General features: G+C 38.5%; 1 protein-coding gene and 1 long non-coding RNA gene across 3 annotated transcripts in view; both read left to right on the forward strand.

The window, feature by feature from the left end:
• TXNL4B (thioredoxin like 4B) overlaps window positions 1-24,562 on the forward strand; it is a 41,628-nt gene that overhangs the window by 14,794 nt on the left and 2,272 nt on the right. The window lies entirely within an intron of this gene.
• On the forward strand, window positions 80-15,180 carry LOC123579400. The gene is made up of 3 exons (XR_006702746.1): window positions 80-796; window positions 11,701-11,706; window positions 14,908-15,180. It is a non-coding gene; the product is annotated as an uncharacterized LOC123579400 (long non-coding RNA).

The raw sequence follows: 24,562 nt of genomic DNA on the forward strand, positions 1-24,562 counted from the left end.
GCATTTTCCAGTAACAGAGCCACAAACAATATCCCTGTTAAGAGCTGAGCTCTTGCTTCACGCTTGAGTTGCCCCTGGTGTTTCTTTACAAACCCCAAAGAAGCCTGGCCACGCCATGACCCCCTGTAGCTGCCCAAGTGTTTCCCGAAATCAGCCACTGTGCAGGAGTGGGGGAGGAAACGTCAATCTGTGTCTCTTTGTTTTGGAGAGTTTTCAGCACTGAGGAAAAAAAAAAAAAAAAAACCCTTCTTTGCATTATTTCAAACGCCTTATAGATGTTCCTGCAACCTGGCTGAGACAGGGCTCTAAAGAAAGCATTTCCTTTTCACAATCATCTTCCCCACCCTGTGTTGACATCTCCCTATTGCTTAAAACTTCTCCAACCTGAAATCAGTAAAATGTATTTATTGTCTTCTCTGATAGCTCTTTGCAAGAAATCACACAAAATGGTTAAAGCTGTACTGTAGGCTGCTGCAAACCATGCTCAATGGCAGTAGTTCTCATGGTATTGTAATCCAGTAATTAATACAGACAGCAGGTGAGGAAAATCAGTACGCTTCAGTCAAATGTCTGCACTCTATATTCCAAGTCCTACTCAATTGAACTCAATAAAATACTGCTTTGTTCATTAAAAAAAAAAAAAGATCAGTGGTTCTTAAGTTATAATGTACAAAAGAATCACTTTGAGATATTGGTGGTGGCACTGATGTAACCGCAAGATCACTGGAAACAGCATAGATGTCCATCAGTAGGGAATGGGTGCAAACAAGCAAAAAGCAGAATTAGACCTAAGAATGTAGACCCTGTAAAAGATACAGGGAATACAATTAATCATATTGCAATAGTGTTGGAAGGTGACCGATGGTAGTAGCTACACTCGTGGTGAGCACAGCATAACATACAGAGATGTTGAATCACTATGTTGTCCACCTGAAACTAATGTAACATTGTGTGTCAACTGTACTCAAAATACTTTTAATAGGGGGATGGCTAAATAATGTGGTATGTTCATATAATGGAATACAGATCTTCCATGCCTTGTGATAGGGCTGCATCCTGATAAACCATCTTAAGTTGAAAATATTGTAAGTCACAAATTTATATAATACACCTGACCTACCAAGCATCAAAATTTAGCCTGGCCTACCTTAAATGTGCCCAGAAAAATCCCATTGCCCTAAGTTGGGCAAAATCATCTCACTCAAAGTCTCCTTTATAATAAAACATTGAATATCTCATGTAATTTATTGAATACTGTAGTGAAAATGAAAAACAAAGTGGTTATGTGGGTAAAGAATGGTCATTAAGTGTATTGATTGTTTACCCTCATGATCGTGTAGCTGACTGGAAGCTGCCAAGCATCACAAGAGACTATCATCCTGCATATGACTAGCACAGGCAAAGATCAAAATTCAAAGTACAGTTTCTACTGAATGCATGTTGCTTTCACACCATCATAAAGTCAAAAAATCAGAAGTCGGGGGTGAGGAGCTAGGTGAGCCAGGTGATGGGATTAAGAGATATGAACTTCCACTTATAAAATAAATTAAGTCATAAGGATGTTATGTACAGCATAGAGAATATACTCGATAATATTGGAATAACTTTGTGTGGTGACAGATGGTAACTACACTTACCATGGTGAGCATTTCATGCTATATACAAATGTTGAATCATTATGCATCTAAAACTAATAGAATAGTGTACGTCAACTATACTTTTTTAAAAAAGGAGGAAAGAAAAAACTCGTTCAGTTGAACCATCTTCAGTCAGGGACAATCTGTATTACACAGCTGTGAGAGTGAACAGACAATGAAAAAACATGGAAAATCGTAAGTTTGAAAGGAAGTGGCAAGTTTCAGGAGATTACGTTAAGAATGATACCACTTTGGGGCACCTGAGTGGCTCAGTCCGTTAAGCATCCAACTTCAGCTCAGGTCATGATCTCACAGTCTGTGGGTTCGAGCCCCACATTGGGCCATGTGCTAACAGCCCAGAGCCTGGAGCCTGCCTCAGATTCTGTGTCTCCATCTCTCTCTGCCCCTCCCCTACTCACGCTCTCTCAAAAATAAATAAACATTTAAAAAAAATTTTTTAAAGAAAAAGAATGATAACACTTTTAGAGAGCTCAAAAACAAACATACTTGGAAAAAGATTCTTTGATCCAAATCACAAGCAACAACAAAAAATAGATAAATTTAAAACTTTTGTGCATCAAAAGACAATATCAAGAAAGAGGAAAGACAATCTATGAGTGGGAGGAAATATTTATAAATCATATCTCTGACAAGGATTTAATATCCAGATATTCTACAAAAACAACAAAAACACAATCCAATGAAAACATAGGCAAATGCCATCGACGGATGAATGGATAAAGAACATGTGATGTGTGTGTGTGTGTGTGTGTATATATATAGATATATATATATATATATATATATATATATATATATATATATATATATATACACGATGGAGTATTACTCGGCAATCAAAAAGAATGAAATCTTGCCATTTGCATCTACATGGATGGAACTAGAGGGTATTATGCTAAGTGAAATTAGTCAGAGAAAGACAAATATCATATGGCTTCATTCATATGAGGTGTTTAAGGTACAAAACAGATGAACATAAGGGAAGGGAATCAAAAATAATATAGAGGGGCGCCTGGGTGGCTCGGTTGAGCTTCTGACTTTGGCTCAGGTCATGATCTCACGCTCTGTGAGTTCAAGCCCTGCATCGGGCTCTGTCCTGACGGTTCAGAGCCTGGAGCCTGCTTCAGATTCTGTGTCTCCCTCTCTCTCTGACCCTCCCCCGTTCATGCTCTGTCTCTCTCTTTCTCAAAAATAAATAAACATTAAAAAAAGTTTTTAAATATTAATATAGAAACAGGGAGGGAGACAAAACATAAGAGACTCTTAAACATAGAGAACAGAACAAACAGAGGGTTGCTGGAGGGGTTGTGGGAGGAGGGATAGGCTAAATGGGTAACGGGCATTAAGGAAGACATTTGTTGGGATGAGCACTGAGTGTTACACATAGGTGATCAATCACTGGAATCTACCTCTGAAATCATTGTTGCACTATATGCTAACTTGGATGTAAATTTTTAAATAAATAAATAAATAAATAAATAAATAAATAAATATTACTTTTTAAAATGGGCAAATGATTTGAACCAACATTTTTTCAAAAGAAAATACACAAATGACCAATAAGCACATAAGCACATGATAAGATGCTCACCATCACTGGAAATATCATTACAGAAGTGCAAGTCAAAACCACAGGATGCCAAGGCACCTGGCTGGCTCAGTCGGAAGAGCATGCCACTCTCAATCTCAGAGTCATGAGTTCAAATCCCACGAGGTGTAGAGATTATTTTAAAACTTTGATATAAAAACACACAGACACACAGGATGGCACTCATACCTACTAGGATGGCTACAATCAAATATATGTTGGGCCCCTGAGTGGCTCAGTCAGTTGAGCATCCAACTCTTGATGTTGGCTCAGGTCATGATCTCAAGTTCATGGGATCAAACCCCGTGTCAGACCCTGGGCTGACAGCATGGACTCTGCTTGGGATTCTCTTCTCTTTCCCTGTCTCTCTGCCACTTCCCTGTTTGCACGTGTGCGCGCTATCACTCTCAAAATAACAAAATAAAATAAATATATTAAAATATACATATTTTCAAAATATATGTTTGAAATTATATAATACATATATCTATATGTATATATATATGTGCATATACATATATATGCACACATATATACATACATAATAAATGTTGGCAAGGGTGTGAATAAGTCGGAACTGCCATATACTGCTGTAGGGAATATAAAATGGTGTAGTCTCTGTGGATAACACTATGATGGTTCCTCAAAAAGCTAAACATAGAATTGTTATATGACCCAGCAGTTCTACTTCTAGGTATATAGCCAACATAATTGAAAATAGGGTCTCTAAAAGATTCTTGTACATCAATGTTCCTGACAGCATTATTCACAATAACCAAAAGGTAGAAACAATCCAAGTGTCCTTCAACAAATGAATGGATAAACAAAACGTGGCATATATGTACAATAGACTACTGTTCATCTATAAAAAGTTCTGGCACATGCTACAACATGAATAAGCTTTGAAAATATTATGCTAAGTGAAAGAAACCGGACACAAAAAGACAAATATCGTATGATTCTACTTCTATGAAATATCTAGAAAAGGCAAATTCATAGACACAAAGTAGAGGTTACCAGAGCCTAGGGGAGGGGACAGAGGAGTATTATTGCTTAATGGGTACAGAGTTTCTGTTTGGAGTGATGAAAATTTTTGGAAATGGTAGTGATGATTACACAACATTGCAAATGTAATTAATGCCATTGAATTGTACACTTTAGAACTGTTACCAGAAAATTTGTTATATATACCTTATCACAAAAAATTCATAAAAAATAATAAACTTCTTTCTCTTGAGGCCAAAAATTTTTTTTAAAAACAAGCAGAACTAAACAATATGTCTTATAGGCCTAGATGCCAAGAAGACAAAAACTGTATTTTTAAATATTTTAAAAGAATGGAAAACACAAAATGTAAAATGTTACTTCTCATAGGGAGGCAGGAGGAAGGCATAAGAGAAAATCACATATGTAAATATAAATTATTGTTAACAACCCAGCTTTGGGCTCTCTCCCTCTGCCTGTCTCCCCCACTCACACTCTTTCTCTAAGAAATAGAATAGAACAAGAATGAATAAATAAATAATTTTTCAAAACATATGTTGGTATCAAATAACATTTAAAAAGTGAAGGAGGGTGGGGGAAAATCACCAGACAGACATTAAGAGGCAAAGCCCAGGCCCCTCCTTGCAGAGAATTGATCCAGTCTGAGCAGAGTCTGAGAATCTGCATTATAAACGGCCACAACTTCTCCCACCGTGTATACATGCTGCAACATGACTGCACTGCTCTGTGATCCTGTGAAGCGGAGGTGGAAATTTTCTCTTTGGGCTGCAAATGCCCCTCCTAGAATATCTAAAATGAGACATTTCTCACCACCACTGTAATTCGAATAAATGCTTACCCACTAGATGCATGAAAATTTGCATTTGTGGGAATGCAAGCTGGTGCGACCACTCTGGAAAACAGTATGGAGGTTCCTCAAAAATTAAAAATAGAACTACCCTACGACCCAGAAATTGTACTACTAGGCATTTATCCACGGAATACAGGTGTGCTGTTTCGAAGGGACACATGCACCCCCATGTTTATAGCAGCACTATCCACAATACCCAAAGTATGGAAAGAGCCCAAATGTCCATCGATGGATGAATGGATAAAGAAGATGTGGTATATATATACAATGGAGTATTACTCAGCAACCAAAAAGAATGAAATCTTGCCATTTGCAACTATGTGGATGGAACTGGAGGGTATTATGCTAAGTGAAATTAGAGAAAGACAAAAATCATATGACTTTACTCATCTGAGGACTTTAAGAGACAAAACAGATGAACATAAGGGAAGGGAAACAAAAATAATATAAAAACAAGGAGAGGGACAAAACAGAAGAGACTCATAAATATGCAGAACAAACTGAGGGTTACTGGAGGGGTTGTGGGAGGGGGGATGGGCTAAATGGGTCAGGGGCACTAAGGAATCTACTCCTAAAATCATTGTTGCACTATATGCTAACTAATTTGGATGTAAATGCAAAAAAATAAAAAAAAAACAAGTTAATAAAAAAAATTAAAATGAAGACTACTTGTGACTTTGAAAATAAAGCTTTTTTTTCTCAAAAAAAAAAAAAAATTTGCATTTGCCTGTAAACAAAACCTGAGCTCTATTATAACCGACAAGGGAGAGTTCACAGGCTCTCTGCCTTTGGCATCCTTTATTAACTTTACAATTAAGAGTATCCAGCCCAGGGCGCCTGGGTGGCTCAGTCAGTTAAGCATCCAAATTCAGCTCAGGTCATGATCTCACAGTTCTTGAGTTCAAGGCCTGCATCGAGCTCTGTGCTGACAGCTCAGAGCATGGAGCCTGCTTCAGATTCTGTGTCTGCCTCTCTCTCTCTGTCCCTCCCTCGCTCATGCTCTGTCTCTGTCTCTCAGAAATAAATAAACGTTAAGAAAAAAAATTTTTTTAAGAAGAAAGAAAAAAATAGTATCCAGCCCAAAGGCCTTCTGACTTGGAATTAGGATGGGACAAGATGAGGAGATGACAGCTGAGAGTAGCCAGCCACAGGATGTAGGGAACACATTTTGTGGTGAGAACAGAAAGCAGAAAAGCTTAAAAAATTAATAAAGCAGGACAGCAGTTGGCAGAGAAACTTGAAGGGTAGAGTTTTGGTTTTGGAAGGAAAAATTATTTTTTAAAAGTTCTACCATTATTGAAGTCTTGAAATTTTGCAAGGTACAGAAAAATAAAAATAAGAAAAAAGTCTTCCCATTATTTTGCCACCCCAAGACAACCAATAACCACTGTTAACACTTTAGTGTCATTTTCTTCCAGGCTTTTCTCTGTACATTCTTTTACATCGTGTTGATAATTCCTTATACCTATATCTATATCTATATATATATATAATTTTTGTGGTCTGCCTTTTTTACCAATATTACAGGCATTTTCTATGTTGTAGCAAACTCTATAAAACACTTTCAATGCCTAACTTAAAGACGTGTCATGTATACTTTAAATATTCCTTCATTGTTTGGACTTTATGATTCTAAATTGTCTGTTATAAATACCTTACATAAATTCAGGGAAGTAAGGTAGGAGGCCAGGCTAATATTATTCCATATGGGTATACAATTGATCTAGCGTCATTTACTAAAAACATCAAATCTTAGACAAACATCAAATCTTAAAACATTAGGTCAAGATCTAAAATATTTCTGGAACCAGAAGACTATTTTGAGTTCCTTGCAATGAACACCCAACCCTCAGAAAGTAACCAGTATTCTGACTTCTGTCATGATAGTTTTGCCTGATCTTGAACTTCATATAAGTAGAATCAACTAGTAGTCACTTGTTTCTGGCTTCTTTTGCCCATCATATGTCTGTAAGAATCATCCATATTGTCACATTAGTTTGCTTCTTTTTTATTCCTGAGAAGTATTCCATTGTATGGATAAACCACAGTTGGTTTATCCATTCTCTGTTTATGGGTGTTTGAATTTACTCCAGTTTGGGCTATTATAAATAAAGCTACTATGAACTTGCTTGCACATGTCTTTTGGTGAATACATGTGGTCATTTTTCTTGAATAAATATCTTGCTGTGTCATAGGGTAGGCAGTGTTTAGATTTATTTTTTTTTAAGGTTGTTTGTTTATTTATAACATGAGCAGGGAAGGGGCAGAGAGAGAGGGGGAGAGAGAGAATCCCAAGTAGGCTCCAACCCATCATCACAAAGCCCAACACAGGGCTCAATCTCACAAACCCTTAGGTCATGATGTGAGCTAAAATCAAAAACTGGACGCTTAACCCACTGAGCTACCCAGGTGCCCCAGTGGTGTTTAGCTTTAGTAGATGTTGCCAAACAATTCTCCACTATACACTCCCACCTGTAATATTCCAGTTGCTCAGATTCCAGTTGCTCCGTATCATTGCCAATACACTTCAATTTTAGCCATTCTGATACATACACAGCAAATTATAATGATGGCTTTCATTTGCATCTCACAGATATTGAATGCTTTTTTTTTTTTTTTTTTTTTTTTTTTTTAGAGAGAGAGAGTGCAAGAGAGGGAGACAGGCAGAGGCAGGGAGAAAGAGAATCTTAAGCAGGCTCCACACTCGGGGCAGAGCCCAACATAGGGCTCAATCCCATGACCCTGGGATCACGACCTGAACCAAAACCAAAAGTTGGATGCTCAACAGACTGAACCAACCAGGCAACCCTATAGAGCACTTTTTATATTATTATTGGTCCATTTAGATATCTTCTTTATGAAATGTCTTTTACTTATTGATTTGAAAATGTCCTGCTGGGATTTTGATTGGGATTGCATCAGATTTCTAGATCAATTTGGGGAGAATTGACGTCTTGACAATATTGAGTCTTCCAATCCCTAAACATGGTATATCCCCTCATTTATTTAACTTGTCTTTAATTTCAGTGCCTTGGGGCGCCTGGGTGGCGCAGTCGGTTAAGCGTCCGACTTCAGCTCAGGTCACTATCTCGCTGTCCGTGAGTTCGAGCCCCGCATCGGGCTCTGGGCTGATGGCTCAGAGCCTGGAGCCTGTTTCCGATTCTGTGTCTCCCTCTCTCTCTGCCCCTCCCCCGTTCATGCTCTGTCTCTCTCTGTCCCAAAAATAAAAATAAACGTTGAAAAAAAATTTTTTTAATAAAAATATAAAAAAAAGTAATAATTTCAGTGCCTTGTACATTTTAGGATACATCTCGTGCACCCCTTTTATTAGATTTACTCCTAAGTATGCAATTTTTATGGCTACTATAAATGATATTTTCATTTAATTTGCTAATTGTTTATAGTGAAGGTAGGAAAGTATGCGTGATTTTAGTATATTGATGTTATATCCAGCAAACTTGGTAAATTCACTAATTAAATCTAATAGTTTCCTTAATCTAATATTTTTAGGTACACAATCATGTCATCTGCAAATAATGACTTTTTTACCTCTTCTTTTGTAATCTTTGTATCTTTTATTTATTTTTCTCACCTTATTGCACTAACTAGGGTTTTGCTACAATGTTAGACATAAGTGGGAAATGAGCATCCTTGTCTATTCCCAAACTCAGGGAGACAAAAAGCATTCAGAATTTCACTCCTAAGTATTATGTTAGCTCTAGGCTTTTTTGTTTTGTTTGTTGTGTTTGTTGTTTCTTTTTGTAGATATCATTTATCAGATTAAGGAAGTTCCTTTTTATTCCTAGTTTGTTGAGTTTTTTTTAACATAAAGAGGTGTCAAATATTTTTCTTTATTAATAAGATTATTTATTTTGTTAATGTGGTGAATTATATTGCTCAATTTTTGAATGTTAAACCAACCTTCACTTCTGGAATAAACTTCAATTTCTCATGATGTAATATAATTTTTATATATTGCTGTATTTGATTTATTGATTATTTTTTAGGATTTTTCCATCTGAGTTCATAAGAAATAATAAATACCAATCTATAAATTTCCTTTCTGGCAATATCCTTGTCAGGATTTAATATTAAGTCTATGTTGATCTCTTAATGAAATATGAAGAGTGTTCCCTATTTTTCTATTATATGAAAGAGTTTGTGTAAGATTGATAATATTTTTCTTAATTGTTTGGGGGAATTTTCCAATGACATCATATAGGCCTGTGGTTCTCTTATGGGAAGATTATAAATGGGGTTGGGGGAAGGGTCCAAGATTGTGGCACAGGAAGATCCTGAACTCCTGTCCTCCCACAGACATAGCAAATCTACAGTTGCATATGGATAATTTCCCTCTGAAAAATATCTGAAAACTAAATGAACTGCTCTGCAAAAGAAAGGATTAAAGAACCACATCAAGATGGATAAGAGAGACAGAGACACACTCTCACCAAAAAAAAACCCACCCCCAGTCCGGGAACACAATAAGGAGGGATCTCACCAGGCAGATGCTTCTTTCAGAGGAGCAAGAGGTTGGTGCTCCATATCAGGCACCCCAACCTCTAGTATCCGTAACAGAAGGACAAGCCCCAGAATGTCTAACTTGGAAAAACAGTAGGGCTGACATCTGGAGGTCCTAAAGTGGTATAAGAAACTGAGATTCCCCTCTTGGAGGGCTCACATATGGTCTTTCTCACCCCAAGACCCAGCATAAAACAGCAGTTTGAAAAGCACCTAGACCATATGTGAGGGAAATATATGCTGATATGGTGACATCAGCTAGAGGGCCAGGGGACAGTTGAGATGCTCTCTGGAGATGGAGGTGCTGAAGGACACCATTGTTGCACTCTTTCCACATGGCCTGCTAGCGCAGGCAGGTGAGCTCAGAGATAGCACTCTCCTGCCAACTTGCTGGGATGGTCAGGGCCAGGGGGTCATGACATTTACTGAGGTCAGAGAGCACAATGGTTGCAGCACTCCCCCACTCCCTGACTAGTCACAGAGTTCTCCCACTCCATAGCTAAAGTCTGCAAACACAGGTGGTTGCAACACTTCCCTGCCCCGTGGCCAGGGCTGGCAAGTGCAAGAGGTGATGGCATTCTCCTGCTTTCAGCCTGAAGCCAGCATGTGCGCAGGCAAGGCACTATCCTGCTGCTTTGCTAAAACTCATAGGTGAGAAGAGTTAAGACATGTTCCTGCTGCCTCTTAGACCGTGCTAGGGTGCCTCACCCCCAACACTCTCCAGCAGTCTTGCCAAAGCTCGCAGGCACACTCAGCCCACACGGGGACACCTCTTGATTGCCTAGCCTTGGTAGCCAAAAGGGCTGTTCCAGAGCTCAATATGACCGTAACAATCAGACAGTTCTTGACAGGCTACAACTCCCAGTCTTCCTGTGAAAAAACCTATTTCCTTAGCCTGGAGCTTCAGCCTGAGAGGCAAGCTTCAGGCTTTCCACAAACCTAGAGGCTAAGGAGGCACTCCCAGGGAATGTAAACAGGGAGACATCATCATTCCATACCCCCGTGGCCTTCCTACAGCTCAACAAGACTTCCCAGAAAGGAGCTTATACACTCATCTGGAACCCTGATTTTTGGAGTTGTCACACAGGGGACACCTCCAGATCTCCTGGTCTGAAGGACAGCAGGCATTACAATTGCAACCCCACAGGACTGTATATATATGCATATTTTAAAAGCTGCTCCTCAGAGTCTGGCTTCCAATCAACCTGAAACCAGGTGCTAAGTGAAATACCTCCCCTTGGAGCACTGACAGGTCTTGGCACATCTCCCACAACAGGGTCATATCAAGAATCAATCAGGAAATTTAAGGGTGCCTGTGTGGCTCTGTTGTTTAAGCGTCCAACTCTTGATTTTGGCTCAGGACATGATCCCAGAGTTGTGGGATCAAACCGCACATCATACTGTGCACTGAGCATGGAGCCTGCTTGGGATTCTCTCTCTCTCTCTCTCTCTCTCTCTCTCTCTCTGCCACTGTCCCCTACTCACACTCGCTAAATAAATAAATAAATAAATAAGAATAAATCAGGCAGTTTAGACAAAGGTTCAAGAGACAACCGAGAACTAGGGCAAGGTTGAATGAAAAGGATCATCACCTAAATAAGGCCATTCCTTCAAGACAGAGAGATAGATGTTGTTTCCTAATACACAGAAATAAACAGAGAGAATCAAGCAAAATCAGCAGGAAAAGAAATGTGTTCCAAATGAAAGAATAAGATATAACCTCAGAAAAAGACCTTGATGATATGGAGATAAGTAATCTACCTGATAAGCAACTCAAAGTAATGATTATAAAGATGCTCACCAAACTCAGAAGAAAAATGGATGAATACAGTGAGAACTTCAACAAAGACATAGAAGACATAAGAGAGTACCAAACGGAAGTCGCAGAGCTGAAGAAACAAAAACTGAACTGAAAAATACATTAGAGGGGTTCATCAGTAGACTGGATAAAGCAGAAGAATGAATCAGCAACCTGGAAGATAGAGCAATGAAACTCACCCAGACAGAGTAACAAGAGGAAAAATACAATTTTAAAAAATGAAAGTAACTTAAGTGACCACTGGAGCAACATCAAGCAGAATAACGTTTGCATTATAGGGTTCCCAGAAGAAGGGTAAGAGAAAGTGTCAGAAAACTTATTTGAAGATGTAATGGCTGAAAACTTCTCTAACTTAGGGAGAGAAATAGACATCTAGGTCGAGGAATCTAGACAGCTCCAAAAATGATAAGCCCAAAAAGAGCTACACCAAGACACATTATAATTAAAACATCGAAAGTTAAAGAGAGACTCTTAAAAGCAGCAAGAGAAAAACAGATTGTTACATACAAGGGAAACCCCATAAGGCTGTCAGCAGATTTCTCAGCAGAAATTTTTCAAGCCAAAGGGAGTGGCATGACATATTCAAAGTGCTGGAAGGAGAAAGCTTCAAACCAAGAATACTCCATCCAGCAAGGTTATCATTCAGATTGGAAGTAAAGAGAAGTTTTCCAGACAAGCAAAAGCTACAGGAGTGCATTACTACTAAACCAGTCTTACACAAAATATTAAAGGGACATATTGGGGCACCTGGGTGGCTCAGTCAGTTAAGCATCTGACTTCGGCTCAGGTCATGATCTCACGGTTCGTGGGTTCAAGCCCCGTATTAGGCTTTGTGCTGACAGTTCAGAGCCTGGAGCCCGTTTCAGATTCTGTGTCTCCATCTCTCTCTGCCCCCCCCCCACCCGTGCTCTGTCTCCCTCTGTCTCGAAAATAAACATTTAAAAAAATAAATAAATAAAGGGACATATTTAAGCTGAAAAAAAATGGCACTAACTAATAATAAGAAGACATACGAAAGTAAAAATCTCACTGGAAAAAAGTAAATATATAGTAAAGGTAATGGGTTAATTATAAAGCTATTAAGGTTAAAAGACAAAAATAGTAAAATTAACAGAAACTATAATAATTAGTTAAGGGATACATAAAATTAAAACATAAAAAGTGACATCAGAAACATTAAACATCAGAGAGAATAAAAATGTAGTTTTGGATGTGTTCAAATTTAAGTTGCCATTAACATAAAGTAGACTATTACAAACATAGGATAAGTAAGATATGTGAACTTCATAGTAACTTCAAAGTAAATACAAAAAGAAGAAGAAGAAGAGGAAAAGAATCTAAATATAACATTAAAGAAAGTCATCAAACTGTGAGAGAAGAGAGAAAGAGAAGAAAGGAACAGAAAGGAACTACAAAAACAGCCAGAAAACAATTAACAAAATGGCAATAAATACATACCTATCAGTGATTACTTTAAATGTAAATGAATTAAATTCTCTGAGCAGAGATGTGCAGTGTATGATTGGATTTAAAAAAAAAAAAAAACAACAAGACAGGGGTGCCTGGGTGGCTCAGTCAGTTAAGCGTTCAACTCTTGGTTTCAGCTCAGGTCATGATCTCACGGTTCATGAGTGCAAGCCCTACATCAGCCTCCATGCTGACAACATGGAGCCTGCCTGGGATTCACTCTTTCCCTCTCACTGCCCCCCCCCCTGCTCTCTCTGTCTCTCAAAATAAATAAACTTAAAAAAATTTTTAAAAAAAGGACATATCTATATGCTACCTAGAAGAGACCCACTTCAGAAGTAAAGACACACACAAACTGAAAGTGAAAATATGGAAAAAAATATTTCATACAAATGGAAACAAAAGGACAGCTGGTGCAGCTATACTCATATCAGACAAAATAGACTTTAAAACAAAGACTGTAACAAAAAACAAAGAGGGGCACTACCTAATGATGAAATGGTCGATCCCATAAGAAAATATGACACTTATATATGCACCCAACATAGAAGCACCAAAATATGTGCCAATGTTAACAGACCTAAAGGGAGAAATTGACAGCAATACAGTAACAGTAGGGAATTTTAACACCCCACTTACATCAGTGGGTTGATCATCCAGACAGAAAATCATTACGGAAACATCAGCTTTAAATGACACATTAGACCAGACGTAACAGATATATACAGAACATTCCATCCAAAAACAGCAGAATAGAGGCATCTTGCTGCCTCAGTCGGTAGAGTATGTGACTCTTGATCTTGGGGTCATGACTTCAAGCCCCATGTTGGGCATAGAGATTACTTTTAAGGAAAAAAAAAAAGCAACAGAATACAGTCTTTTCAAGTGCACACAGAACATTCTCCAGGATAGATCGCATTTTAGGCCACAAAACAAGTTACAGTAAATTCAAAAGGATTGAAATTCTATCAAGCATCTTTTCTGACTACATTGATATGAAACTAGGCATCAATTACAAGAAGAAAACTGGAAAAGCTACAAATACATTGCAATTAAACAACATGTTACTGAACAACTACTGGATCAAGGAAGAAATTTAAAAAATACCTAGAGACAAATGAAAACAGAAATATGGCATACCAAAATCTAAGAAATAAGAGAAATCTCAAATAAACAATTTAACTTTATACCTAAAGGGACTAAAAAAGGAACAAATGAAGCCCAAAATTAGTAGAAGGAAGGAAATAATAAAGCAGGGCAGAAATAAATGAAATAGAGACTAAAAAGACTAAAAAGAAAAGATTAATGAAATTAAGACCTGGTTCTTCAAAAAGATTAAATCAACAAACCTTTAGCTAGACTCACAAAGAAGAAAAAAGAGAGAAGGGGGGCTCAAATAAATAACATAAGAAATGAAAAGGGATGTGTTGCACCTGTCAGAATAGCTAAAATAAAAAAGACAAAAACTAAAAAGTGTTGGCAAAAATGTGGAAAAAAGGAACACTTGTATACTGTTGATGGGAATATAAATTGGTACAATCACTGTGGAAGAGAGCATGGAGGTATTAAAAATATAAATAACATATAATCCAATAATTCCTCTGTTGGGTGCTTACCAAAGAAAACAAAACGCAAATTCAAAAAGATATATGCACCCCCATGCAACATTGTTTGCAGTATCCAAGATATGGAAACAACTTAAATGTCCATTGATAGACAAATGGACAAGGAAGATGTAGTGTGTGTGTGTGTGTGTGTGTGTGTGTGTGTGTATACATATATATGTATATAAGTATACACATATATATATATATGTACTGGAATACTCAGCCATAAAAAAGGATGATATGCTATTTGAGACAAATAGAAGGATCTAGAGGATATCATGCTAAATGAAATAAGTCAGACTGAGAAGACAAATACCATATGATTTAGCTGATATGTGGATATATAAAAAAAGGAATAAACAAAAAGCAGAATCAGACCTGTAAACACAGAGAACAAGGTGATGGTTGCCACAGGGGAGAGTGTGGGGGGATGGGCAAATGGGTGAAGGGGAATGGAAGATACAGGGTTCCAGTTTTAGAATGAAAAAGTCACAGAAATAAAAGGCACAGCATCAGGAATATAACCAAGAATATTATAATAACGATGTATGATGACAAATGGTAGCTACACTTGTAATGAACATAGCCTAATGTATAAACTTGCCAAATCACTATGTTGTACACCTGAAACTGATGTAACAATGTATGTCACCTATGCTCAAATAAGAAAGAAAGAAAGAAAGAAAGAAAGAAAGAAAGAAAGAAAGAAGAAAGAAAAGAAAGAAACTTTAAAAAAAAAAAAGACATTGGGGTGCTTGGGTGGCTCAGTCAGTTGTGTCCAACTTTGGCTCAGGTCATGATTTCATGGTTTGTGAGTTCCAGCCCCGTGTCAGGCTCTGTGCTGACAGCTAAGAGCCGGGATTCTGCTTCTGAATCTGTGTCTCCTTCTCTCTCTGCCCCTCCCCCACTTGTGCTCTGTCTTTCTCTGTCTCTCAAAAACAAATAAAAGTAAAAAAAATTTTTTTAATAAAAATTTTAAAAAGACATTGATGAAAGAATTGAAGAAGACACAAATAAATGGAAAGATACTCCATACTCATAGATTGGAAGAATTAATATTGATAAAATGTCCATAATGCCCAGAGTGATCTACAGAGTCAGTGCAATCCTTATCAAAATTCCAGTGGCATTTTCCGCAGAGCTAGAACAAATACTTCTAAAATTTGTATGGAAACACAAAACACCCTGAATAGATAAAATGATCTTAAGAAGCACAAAGCCAGAAGTATCATGGTCCCTGATTTCAAACTATTCTACAAAGCTATAGTTATCAAAACAATGTAGTATTGGCATAAAAACAGACACATAGATCAATGGAATGGATTAGAGAGCCCAGAAATAAACCCATGCATATATGGTCAGATAATTTACAACAAAGGAGGCAAGAATATACAATGGCGAAAAGACAGTCTCTTCAATAAATGGTGTTGGGAAAACTAGACAGCTACATGCAAAAGAATAACTGAACCACTTTCTTATACCATATACACCAATTAACTCAAAATGGATTAAACACTTAGATGTGTAAGACTTGTAACGATCAAACTCCTAGAAGAAAACATAGCAAGCTCCTTGACATTAGTCTTAGCAATGTTTCTCTCCATACTGATTTTTTTTTCATCAATTCTGACAATCTTTGCCTTTTATAACTGGAATGTTTAGTTTATTTACATTTAATGTAATTCCTAATGGAGCTGGTTTCAAGCCTACCATTGTGCTCTGTGTTTTATATTTAATCATACATTTTCTTTTTATTTTTTTTTCCTGCCTTTTTTGTATTACTCAATTTTTAAAATGTTTTCTCATTATTTTGTTACATATTCTTCTATTATTTTTCTAGTGGTTATCTCAGAGATTTCAAGATATGCATCCTTGACTTATTACAATCTACTTTAAGTTACTGTCTTTATCACTTCCCAAATAATACAAGAACTTTACAACAATGTAATTCTCTTTACATTCTCCCATCCTTTGTGCTACTTGTGTCATATATTTAACCTTCATAAGCATTAAAAAAAACAAACAAACAATTGCTAGCAGGTGGATGTGAAGTCATTTTAAATGTGAATAAACAGAAGCCAAGAAGACAAATTCAGTGTTGTGGCAACTTAAAGGAAGGGACAAATTCAAGAGAATTTTCAGAAAAGCAAATTGCAAAACTTAGTGAGTAACTAAATATGGGGAAGACAAGACTTGAAAATAACTCAAGATATTAAGCTTGAGACTCAGGGAGGAAACTGATTCTGTAGATACATATGGCAGGCTGGGATGGTGTTAGGGTTTGGATTGGGAATAGAAAACGGTGAGCTCAAGTTTTTAAATGAATTTTAATGTGAAATTTGGGCTTGAAAGATGACCACTGGAAACAGGACCAGATTTGGAAATCATCTAAACATAATACCACTTTTACTGGAAATTGTGTGAGAAATGAGTGTATCAGGGCACTGAATTTAAAAGAAGAAATATCCATTCATTCATCAAATCTTTATCAAGTGTCTACAATAGGTCTAGGTGTTCTAGGTGCTGAGGATATAACTGAGAACAAATCAGATGAAATTCCTGCCCTCCTGGAGCTGACATTCTAATGAGAAAATAAAGGATGATCTGTGGATGGAGTTGGAAGGACATGATTAATTGAGACAGAGGAGTGTACCATATATAATAAATAGAATCTGTAAGGATGCTGGTCATGAAGCTTAGGAGTTGGAAAAAAGCTTGAATAAGGCAGAAATACCTTATTTTAACAGTTCTTAAACTTTGCTGTACTTTAAAATCTCTTGGGAGCTTCTAAAAATCCTGATGCCCAGATCATACTACATCCCTCTTACATAAAAATGCATGCAAGGGTGCACTGGTCATTGATATTTTTTTAAGATAGCCAAAGTGGGGAAACTAATGAGGAGAACAAACACAAGAGAAAGGTAGCTAAAATTAAATCTCCTTACAACTTGCAGCCCACTGATAAATACCTGACACATGTAGAGTGTGACATTGCTCAAGGAACTCATGGTTGCCTTCATATTGATGTTTCGTTTGAGGCTAAAAGCAACCTTAACTTGACAATAGTGAGACCTCCAAAGTCCTGGAGACCTTACTTTCACCATACAGAAATTCCTTGGAAACTTAAAGTTATCTCTATCCACCCTCCCTCCACAAACTTAAAAATATACAATCAGTCACTCCTCACAAACACAAGTGCAGCTCTTTCTGGCCACAGTTCCTATCCCCATACTATAATAAAATCAGCTTTTTATACCATAAAACATCCCAAGAATTTTTGACCATTGCCCTTGATGGCTCTGCATCAGGAACCACTGGCATATTTCATCAAATTTGATATGCTATGAATTATAAGAAAGAGAAAACTCTGCCAATTAAATTCTGGTAAAATGCTTAAGATGGCATCAATTTAAGATGCATCTCAATTTCAGCGATGCCAAAAATGGAAAAATAATAAGCATTTCAGAAGTGGTGGAATACTGTGGACACAAGTGCACGAGCAGCCATGGAATGAGAACTGCTGAATTTTCCCAGGAGTGTACATGACCTTAGAACAGAATGAATAATTGAGTGTTGAATCCAGAACAGCACATGTTGTTCAAAATTTCAGTTTGGCTCAATAAGAAAATTAAACATAGATGTTCACACTCTTCTGCCTCCTTTTAGGTTATCTCACTTTCCCTTTGTCACCAGGGGGCAGGGACTACGTGATCCTGCTGTGCCAGGAACATGGACATTGGTTCCCAGCTGTACTCCCTTAGTTCTGCCAATTCTCTTCTTGAAAACTGGGTCACTGGAGACATACATGCTGATTTTTCAAGCTTTTAAAAAAGCCTCCCAAAAGTAGCTCAACCCTAAAAAAAAGAAGAAGAAGAAGAAGCATTGACCCTGACACTTTATAAATGAGGAACTTCTTTCTAAGTTCCAAGCTTTTAAATCAAATATTATTCTCAAAGCAGCTTCTAGCAGTAAGACAGCCAACCAGACCTGGTCAACCCACAGAGTCTGCAAAAACTTCAAATATAATTTGCCAGTTTGAAATTGGTCAGAGGTCAAAGTTATGAAGATATTGTTAGAGAACAAAATTCAACCAAGTAAATTTGAGGGTTGAATTAGCTTTATTAGGTGATTCATGAATCAGGCAGCATCCCATCTCACAAGTAGAGAGCATGCTGTGGGGAGTTTTACAAAATGGAAGGTTTTTATAGCAAGAAGGGTGGGCAAAGAAGTTATTAGCAAAAAAGAAAGAAACACAAATGAAGTGAGGGAGGGAGGATTTGATTGTTTCTGGCCAGGACATCTTCTTCTTTGGATACACGGAACGGGCAAGGTTTTCATCATACAGATGACCTCACCATTGCTGATCAGGAAATTTCACTTGATTGGTAAAAAGTCACATTCCTGGAATGGGTTGAAACTGTAATTAAGTCTTAGTTTGTTGTTGCAGGGAAGAAGGGCAGGGGGGTGGAAATGACTCCATTTTGGGCTTGTTTCTTTTTTTTAACATTATTATAATCATAATAATCCCCTTGTGTGCATTTCCAGCAGTTCCCAGTGTGGACTAAATCAGCAAACTCCATTAATGGAAATAGCAGACTGGAACTGGGGAAAGGACTACACCAGCAAACCCCAGTAAATGGGGACTGGGGACTAGAACTGGGGACAGGATTTCAGTATAGAATTGAACACTGAACCAAGAGCTAAGGACTGGCACTCTGTTTGAGCCTCCAGTGATTCTAGACTGACCCCATCTTAGAAAGCCAATTAGATGCCGAGCTTGAGGAAAAGAGAATGAAGCTCAAATGGAGAGGAACTCATGGCCCTTGGAAACAGTGAGAAAGAGACTGAACTCAAAAGGGGTTTCTCAGGCTCCACATCTGTTTTTCAGGGAAGACCCAAAAGTACTGTTGCTCAGGGCAGGAGAAGCCTGATGCTGCAAACTGGAGGCTACTTTTGAGATGAGCCAATCCCCAGTCCCAGTTTTCCCACACGCCCTCACTCATACCCTGCCCTCACTTGGGGCCCTGGGAGCATCACAGCCAGGAAGCAGGCAAAGACCATGTGGGCCATGACTGCAAAAGTATTAGGAAATAAATCAAGGAAACTGTCTGGCAAAGCATTTGGGAACAGTGTTCTGAGTGCCAACCAGGTTCCGGGAAGAGTTGAGCCATCCATTCTGGTCCCATGACAGATCTTTCTAGAAGGAATGGTGTTAAAATTCTACTTCAAGCTCCAAGAAATTAGGGATTTGCATAATGATGACCCCAGGAAATAGTATGAAATTAGTCCTAGCCACACAGAGAAATCACTGCAGCTGGGTGAGGCCATGCCCCCAGAGGAGTCCCTCTCTGCTAGGGAAGCACTGGGCGCCTCCCACTGTTGTAGAGTGTGCCCCACTGGATTCTGGTCAGTTGTGTTTGTATTTGTCTCTTCTGAGACATAAGAGATGGTAGAAAATTCCGTTATCTTCATCCCCAATATGCAGCACAGCCACTGGCAGGAAGCAGAATCTCAGTAAATGGTTTTGGAAGAATGAATGAGTGAAAGAATAAATGAATCTATAGGTCAGCCTTATTCTCTCTCTCCGTGTCTCTCTCTCACATGCAAACACACATGCACACATATACACATAAACACATATATACATATGTGTGTGTGTTTCAGTGGTTGTACCAGAGTCTGAAATATATTTGAAATCCTGCCCTAACCAGAATGATTTCTTTCAGATTCCTAGACTTGGGATCCACACTTTTCACTCTTTTGAGGTAGGAAGATGTCACTGAATTCATTATAGGACTATAAATTCAACATCCAAGAGAGTAGTTGAAGCTCAAAAGGCTGGCCAGCTTCTCAAATAACCAAGGACTGAGATGACAGCATCAAGGTTACATGTCTTCCACAGGCTTGGGGCGGGGAGGTCTAGCTGACCCAGGAACTATTCTGACTCTTCAGGCATAGCTTTGTTCCTGGACCCATTAAGTCAACTCTAGTGGTCCATGGGGATAAAGTGGTGCAACCAGATTGCCTTCACATGCTGTAACTCCTTTTGTTTCCTGTGAGACACTTCCCAAATGGAGTTCTCAACACCCAGAAAACCTCTCCTGGGCTGTGGCAAGAATGCAGAGTTTGCATGTTTTGGGTTTTTTTGTTTCATTTTTTAATTGTGTTAAATATGTATATTTTATTGTAGGATTGAGATACTATACATTATGCCCCAGAAATAGCCATTTTTTTTCTTTCTTATACTCCTTGGTCCTGTACACATTTACTCTTTTGTGCCATTATTTATTCTTTTATTTTCTCTCTGTCATTATCTGCTTTTGTTTGTTGTTTTTTTGTTTTTTGTTTCATATATATAATTTATTGTCAAGTTAGCTAGCATACAGTGTATACAGTGTGCTCTTGGTTTTGGAGGTAGATTCCTGTGATTCATCACTTACATACAACACCCAGTGCTTTTTCTCTCCTAAAGGCCCTGCCCTTTGCAGCCTTGCCCCTGTGTTGCTGCTCAGGTTTGTATTTCACAAACTTGCCTTGTGCCAATTCCAGGTCATTCTCACTCTGCACACACACTCCCCTGGTGTTCTCTTACACATGACAAGCCATATTAACTTCATTTCTCACATTTATAACCACAAAGTTCTCACAGAAAATTTTCCTGACTGCCAAGATTCATTCAACACTAGAGGTTAGGTAACATAATAGTTTGACCACATTCTCACAGTGCACTGGTACCAGAGATCTACGCCTGAAGGAGAAAGAAATCCTGAAATGTGTCTTAGCCAAGTAGAAAACAGATAACATATCTTTCAGGCAAATACAAGATTACAGTAGGCCGTAATCTGGCTTATTAGTGGGGACTAAATTTGGATATATATGAAAGAAAACCCCAATAAACAGGGACTTAAGCATACAAGTTTTTATTTTCTCAAAAGAGGTGGGGAACAAGCAGACAGAGCTGATGTTGGAAGTTCTACAAAGCCCTTTCCAGTTTTTGCCTCTGGGGTGACTCTGATTCTCATGTGGAAGGTGGCTGCCAGAGCTCCAGCCGTCATACCCATGTTCCGGGCAGTAGAAGACTTCTCAGAAGTTGCACACAATACTTTCACTTTTATCTCTTTCAGTAGGATTTGGTCATATATTCACACCCCAATGAAATGGAGCTCAAAGGCTAAAGGGAATATAACCTTTATTTTGGGAATAAATGTAGAATATAGAACTGTTTGCAAGACAACTGACCTGATCTCTTCAGAGGTGACTGTTCTAGATTTTAAAAGACTAAGAGACACATAGGTGAGCCTTGATTGACAATGGAAGATATTTTGAAGGTAATAAGGAAAACTGGAATATGGACTGAATGTCAGAGGATATTTGAGAATCATGGCTAATTTCCTTAGGTGTGATCTTAAAATTATGGCTTCACAGGAGTATGTCCTTATTTTTAGAAGATTCGGGCTATGAAGTACTTAGGAATGAAATGTCCTGACATCTACCACTTCCTTCAAAATGGTGCCTCATCCAACGGAATGGGAAAAGATACTTGCAAATGACATATCAGACAAAGGTCTAGTATCCAAAATCTATGAAGAGCTCACCAAACTCCACACCTGAAAAACAAATAACGCAGTGAAGAAATGGGCAGAAAACATGAATAGACACTTCTCTAAAGAAGACATTCGGATGGCCAACAGGCACATGAAAAGATGCTCAACGTCGCTCCTCATCAGGGAAATACAAATCAAAACCACACTCAGGTATCACCTCATGCCAGTCAGAGTGGCCAAAATGAACAAATCAGGAGACTATAGATGCTGGAGAGGATGTGGAGAAATGGGAACCCTCTTGCACTGCTGGTGGGAATGCAAACTGGTGCAGCCGCTCTGGAAAACAGTGTGGAGGTTCCTCAAAAAATTAAAAATAGACCTACCCTATGACCCAGCAATAGCACTGCTAGGAATTTACCCAAGGGATACAGGAGTACTGATGCATAGGGGCACTTGTACCCCAATGTTTATAGCAGCACTCTCAACAATAGCCGAATTATGGAAAGAGCCTAAGTGTCCATCAACTGATGAATGGATAAAGAAATTGTGGTTTATATACACAATGGAGTACTACGTGGCAATGAGAAAGAATGAAATATGGCCCTTTGTAGCAACGTGGATGGAACTGGAGAGTGTGATGCTAAGTGAAATAAGCCATACAGAGAAAGACAGATACCATATGTTTTCACTCTTATGTGGATCCTGAGAAACTTAACAGAAACCCATGGGAGAGGGGAAGGAAAAAAAAAGTTAGAGTGGGAGAGAGCCAAAGCATAAGAGACTCTTAAAACCTGAGAACAAACTGAGGGTTGATGGGGGGTGGGAGGGAAGGGAGGGTGGATGATGGGTATGGAGGAGGGCACCTTTTGGGATGAGCACTGGGTGTTGTATGGAAACCAATTTGATAATAAATTTCATATATTGAAAAAAAATGATGCCTCAAAATACAATATATCAATAGGTAAGAATGTCAATAGAGAAAACATGGAAAAGATAGTAAGAATTACTGAGCCTAAGTGGAGGGGTATGGATATTTATTATACTATTCTTTCAACTTTTCTATATGTATAAATTTCTTATAATAAAAATTAGGCTAGAGTAATTCTCCATTTGGTCTGGCTATCCCACAGTCTTTCATGTGAGGTTGGCTGCCTCCTGGAGAAAGGGAATGATGTTCCCAAGGGCACTCTTGAGTCACGCAGTTCAGAGGTTCTATAGTGGGTTGGATTCCCACAGTCAGCCAGTGGTTCAGCCAGTGGTCCAGCCAGTTCTGGTGGATCCCAGAACTTGTGGGTATTGAGAGAGGACTGCATCTGGGCCCTCAGCTTCTCCCAGGGTCCTCCCCCATTACCCAGGATACAGCACAGCAGTGAGGATCCACAAATGCCATTACCCATTTGAGATAACAACATGGCAGAAGAGAGAACATGAGTCTGCTACATGTAGGCACCTTCTATTGTGAAGGCATGAGTAGCGTATCAGGACACTACTGGGTAGAGTAGAACAAATGCTAGGCTTCATACTAAAAAAATCTGTCCTCCCTCCACCATTTCTGCTCATAACATCTTGGAGGAGGCATTTTAGCTTCCTCACCTGTAAAGTGAGGATCATGATCACTGTTTCATCTACTTCACAGGGCTATCTAAGAGGCAAAGAAAATATTGTGCACAATTTTCTGTAAACTTACAAATGTACAAGATTATTACGAAAGTGAACTTTCTTATCCAGAACTGCTTCATCCCCTTAGGCTCCCATGCAGGTAACCACAGATACCAGGGGCAAATGCAAGTTTTCAAAATGCTGCTTGTAGTGGTTTGGAAATATCTCCACAAATTCTTTGGCATTCCTCCCTCCAAAAATGGAAACAAATTCCCCTCCCCTTGCGTGTAGGCTGGACCAAATGACTTGCTTCTAACATAGGGTCGCCAGATAAAATACATGATACCAAATTAAATTTGAATTTCAGATAAACAAATTTTTAGTGTAAGTATGTCCCAAATATTTCATGGGAATACTTATACTAAAAGTTTCTTCATTGTTTATCTGGAATTCAAATTAAACTGGGTTGTACCAGTTGCTTTTGTTTGTTAGTTTTGCTAATACTGGCAGCCCTATTCTAATGAATACAATGAAGTGGCATAAGTAACGGTATAGGACTCCAAGACAAGGTCATAAAAGGCATTGTAGCTTCTACCTTGCTCCCTCTTACATCCCTCTCTCTAGGAGAAACCAGATGCCATGATTTGAGGATACTCGGGCAGTCCTATGGAGAGACTGCCAACATATCCTGCCAACAGCCAGCAGTTCCTCACAAGCCACATGAGTGAACCATCTGGAAGTAGTTCCAGCCCCAGTGAAGCGTCAGCTGACTGCAGCCCCAGCCAATGTCTTGGTTACAATGTCATGAGAGACCCTGAGCCAGAACCACCCTCCTAAGCTGCTCCTGAGACACTTTGTGAGGTAATAAATGATTGTTGTTTGAAGTTGCTATATGTTGGAGCCT

Source organism: Leopardus geoffroyi, chromosome E2, assembly GCF_018350155.1.
Source record: "Leopardus geoffroyi isolate Oge1 chromosome E2, O.geoffroyi_Oge1_pat1.0, whole genome shotgun sequence".
Classification (NCBI taxonomy): Eukaryota; Metazoa; Chordata; class Mammalia; order Carnivora; family Felidae; genus Leopardus; species Leopardus geoffroyi.